The sequence below is a fragment of the Hemiscyllium ocellatum genome, unplaced genomic scaffold (genome assembly GCF_020745735.1).
Source record: "Hemiscyllium ocellatum isolate sHemOce1 unplaced genomic scaffold, sHemOce1.pat.X.cur. scaffold_2752_pat_ctg1, whole genome shotgun sequence".
Taxonomy (NCBI): domain Eukaryota; kingdom Metazoa; phylum Chordata; class Chondrichthyes; order Orectolobiformes; family Hemiscylliidae; genus Hemiscyllium; species Hemiscyllium ocellatum.
This window is the reverse complement of record NW_026868191.1, coordinates 16,406-20,769: the sequence shown is the minus strand read 5'-3', so window position 1 is coordinate 20,769 and position 4,364 is coordinate 16,406. Positions and strand designations below refer to the sequence as shown.

At 48.5% G+C, this 4,364-nt stretch overlaps 2 non-coding genes across 2 annotated transcripts; both read left to right on the top strand.

The window, feature by feature from the left end:
* The first annotated feature begins 2,949 nt into the window (after nucleotides 1–2,949).
* trnae-cuc (transfer RNA glutamic acid (anticodon CUC)) lies at nucleotides 2,950–3,021 on the top strand. The gene has a single exon. It is a non-coding gene; the product is annotated as a tRNA-Glu (tRNA).
* A 655-nt stretch (nucleotides 3,022–3,676) lies between these two features.
* trnae-cuc (transfer RNA glutamic acid (anticodon CUC)) lies at nucleotides 3,677–3,748 on the top strand. The gene has a single exon. It is a non-coding gene; the product is annotated as a tRNA-Glu (tRNA).
* Nucleotides 3,749–4,364: the final 616 nt, after the last annotated feature.

The following is a 4,364-nucleotide window of genomic DNA, read 5'->3' as shown; positions in this document are numbered from 1 at the left end:
GCTGGTCCAGTGTTGTTGTTATAACATCACTGACTCACCTGGACAGCATTGAGAGTCATACAGATGTATAGCACACAAAGAGACCCTATGTGCAACTGGTGCATGCCGAGCACATAGCCAAAATTGATCTAGTCCGATGTGCCAGCACGTCCCTCCAAACCCTTCCCATTCATATTCCCATCCAGATGCCTTTCAAATGTTGCAATTGTCCCAGCCTCCACCACTTCCTCTGGCAGCTCATTCCATACACGCACCACCCTCTGACTGACAAAGTTGCCCCTTAGGTCCTTTTTATGTCTTTTCCCCTCTCACCTCTAGTTCGGGACTCTCCCACCCCAGGGAAAAGACCTTGTCTATTCACCCTATCCATGCCCCTCATTATTTTATAAACCTCAATAAGGTCACCCCTCAGCCTCCGATGCTCCAGGGAAAACAGCCCCAGCTTATTTAGCCACTCCCTGTAGCTCAAACCCTGGCAACATCTTTGTAAACATTTTCTGAGCCCTTTCAAGTTTCGTTTAACTGAACAGTAAAAGTCATACTGGACAGGGATATATCATAGTGTTACTGTGCAATATGTATTTATTTACGGCTGTATAAATTTGATTTATAATTATTTCTAGTTATATCATAGTGTTGTAGCCATGTTATGTATTCCAAGTTTGGGAGAAGATTTGTAGCTCGGCTGCTCGTTGTTGTGGTTCTGTTTGCCGAGCTGGGAATTTGTGTTGCAGACGTTTCGTCCCCTGTCTAGGTGACATCCTCAGTGCTTGGGAGTCTCCTGTGAAGCACTTCTGTGTTGTTTCCTCCGGCATTTATAGTGGTTTGTCTCTGCCGCTTCCGATTGTCAGTTCCAGCTGTCCGCTGCAGTGGCCGGTATATTGGGTCCAGGTCGATGTGTTTATTGATTGAATCTGTGGGTGAGTGCCATGCCTCTAGGAATGCCCCTTAAACATTTATAAGGTTAACCCTCAGCATCCAATGTAGAGAAAGTGAGACCTGCAGCTGCTGGAATCAGAGTCGAAACGTTTGGGGTTGGAAAAGCACAGCAAGACAGGCAGCATCTGAGGACCAGGAGAATTGACATCTCAGGCCCGAGCCCTTCATCAGGAATGATGTGTGGATGTACAAAGAGGCCTCAGCGTCCTTCTACACCAGTCACTGCCAGTTGTCAGACAAGTGCAGCAAGCAATCAGCAAGGCAAGTGGTATAAATCACAAAATGAACTGGGATTAGAAGTGGGGATGTCTTCCTGCAGTTAGGGGGGTTATTGAATATATTCAAGGCTGAGTTCCTCTGATTTTTGAACAAAGTGTGGATATTTATGTTGTGTGGTTGAGGTGGGGGTTTTTTTTTTGAGTGATTTGTGTGTTAGAAGCAGGTACAAGGCAAGAAAATGGTTTTAAGACCACAACAGAACAGTTACGGTCAGACAGCACAGAAACGGACCCTTCAGCCCAACTATTCCACGCTGAGTATGTTCTCAAACTAAAGTAGTGCCACTTGCTAGTGTTTGGCCAGTATCCCCCCGCACCTTCCCTATTCATGTACTTCTCCAAATGTCGGTCAAACGTTGTATCTGTCCGTGCATCCACCACTTCCTCTGGATATTCATTCCATACATGAACCACTCTCTGTTTATAAAAACCTTGTCCCGAATCGGTCCACGCCGTGAATTCATTTGCAGCAACCGAAAGGAAAGGGAAGTGAAAGATTGAATCCAAGAATGAAAATAAAAGGAAAAGGAGTTGAGAAGAGTGTGCCGTACTCACAGATGGGTGACGGAGTAAGGAGGTTACAGTCTGGAGCAAACTCAATCTTCATTCAGAGAGAGGAGCAGCAGCTTCCGAAGCTCGTGTTCCAACTTCTGCATTCAGACAATAGGAAGGCTCTGATTGGCAGGAGGACTGGTATCCTTCCGGTCCTCCAGGGCTTCCGATTGGTCCACCAAAAGAAAGCCGTGACGCATGCTTTGCGAGGAGCATGCGCAGTTTCATCCTCGTAACGGCGAGCGTGCGCAGTACGCTCTCTGGAGATGCTGTTACTGACAGAATTGAAGTGTCCAAATGCCAAGAGAAGTAAAAAAAGAGGTGAGATGCACCCTTTCTTCCCCCCTGTGATATTTACCTTTCCTACACGCCCCATGACTTTATAAATCGAAATAAGGTTACCCGACAACTTGTGGTCGTCGATAGGGCGACCAGAAGTGTACTCAGTACTCTACCCGTGGTCTCACCAATATCCTGTACAACATCAACGTGATGTCCCACCTCCTGCACTGAACGGTGTGAACAATGAAGGAAAGTGTGCTAAACGCCTCCTTCACCACCCTGTCTACCAATGATGCAACTTCCAAAGAACTATGTCCCCAATTTGGAGATGCCGGTGTTGGACTGGGGTGTACGAAGTTAAAATTCACACCACACCAGGTGATACTCCAACAGGCTCATTTGCAAACATAAGCTTTTGGAGCGCTGCTCCTTCATCAGGTGGTTGTGTCTTATGATCCTGTTCAACAAACATCCCATGAAGGAGCAGCGCTCTGAAAGCTCGTGCTTCCAAATAAACCAGTTGGACGATAACCTGGTGTTGAGAAATGTTTAATTTTATGTACCTGAACCCCTCCCCCACCGTGTCTCTGTTCTCCAACATCTGCGGAACTCTCCTGCGCGCATTTATAGGAAGAGAAACCTACCCAGGTTAGCTTGCGCTACACCAGCTTCCGGGTCCACTCCGCGCTTTTTTGCAATAAAGGCGCGCAGGAGAGTCCCGGAGATGTGACTTGACTCTAAGTCTCCCCAATGTTATAGAGATCGCATCGGGAGCAATGGACACAAAAAAGTTACATTGATGGATGCACCGGTGCAAGTCTTCTTACTGCTGCAGCCCGGGTTCGATTCCCGGGCAGCGAGGCCATTTTCAGCAGAGCTACACGGGCGGCTTTATGTCTCCCTGGTAGTCTAGTGGTTAGGATTTGGCGCTCTCACCGCCGCGGCCCGGGTTCGATTCCCGGTCAGGGAAGCAGTTTTTAGCTGGCCTACGGGCTGTCCATTCTTCTGAAATGCGCTTTACAGTTGTTTATTGATCTTCACCGTACCTGGGTGCTGCAGTGTGATGTAGCTCGTTCAAATAGCATCCTGATGCAGATTTGTTTGCATGTGTTGGGATGATTGCTTCTGCAGCTACAAACGAGTGAACAGTCTTCACTCTCTCGACGGAGCAGGTCGGGGCTGCTTGGCAGTGTCTGTTTGTAGACGCGGTTACGTGTGTTTTACAGTTTAAATTTAATTTTTCTTGTATCCATCAATGTAAGTTTTTGTGTCCATTGCTCCCGATGCGATCTCTATAACATTGGGGAGACAGGAGAGTCAAGTCACATCTGCGGAACTCTCCTGCGCGCATTTATAGGAAGAGAAACCTACCCAGGTTAGCTTGCGCTACACCAGCTTCCGGGTCCACTCCGCGCTTTTTTGCAATAAAGGCGCGCAGGAGAGTCCCGGAGATGTGACTTGACTCTAAGTCTCCCCAATGTTATAGAGATCGCATCGGGAGCAATGGACACAAAAAAGTTACATTGATGGATGCACCGGTGCAAGTCTTCTTACTGCTGCAGCCCGGGTTCGATTCCCGGGCAGCGAGGCCATTTTCAGCAGAGCTACACGGGCGGCTTTATGTCTCCCTGGTAGTCTAGTGGTTAGGATTTGGCGCTCTCACCGCCGCGGCCCGGGTTCGATTCCCGGTCAGGGAAGCAGTTTTTAGCTGGCCTACGGGCTGTCCATTCTTCTGAAATGCGCTTTACCGGTTAGTCGGGATAGTGCAGTTTGGTGGAGCTGTGATCTTAATGAATGACGAAGCAGGCTTGCCCAAATGGTCTACTCCTGCTTCTGTTAATTTGAATCTGTAGCACTGTATTTCCAGCGGCGGGAGTTTTCCCACGGCACAAAGGAGGTTTCCTAAAATAAATTTAAACCCCTTGCTTTGCTTGAACTCAAACTGCATTGACTTGGAGGAGAGTGGGCTTTGCAAAGTGCCCTCCCCTCCACACGTGCCTCAACTGCAGGACAGCTGTCCGGCCCGCCTCCATTGTTGACGTCACAATGCGGATGCAGCCCCGTCAGTTTCAGAGTGAAACTTCCTCTCGCTGGGCAATATCTGGGAGCAAAGCAATGTCTCCCTCTTTCCATTCACCATCCTCCAGCAGCGAGGGGGGAGGGGAGGTACGGGTGGGTGAAACACTATTCATTTGTAGCAACTGGAGTGAACCCAGGGAGGGAGCAGACACTCCAAAGGTGCTCAAATACCTTCCATCTCTCTTAAAGCTATTTTCCTCGTGTATTCCCTCAGTTTGGCACGTATACAGTTTG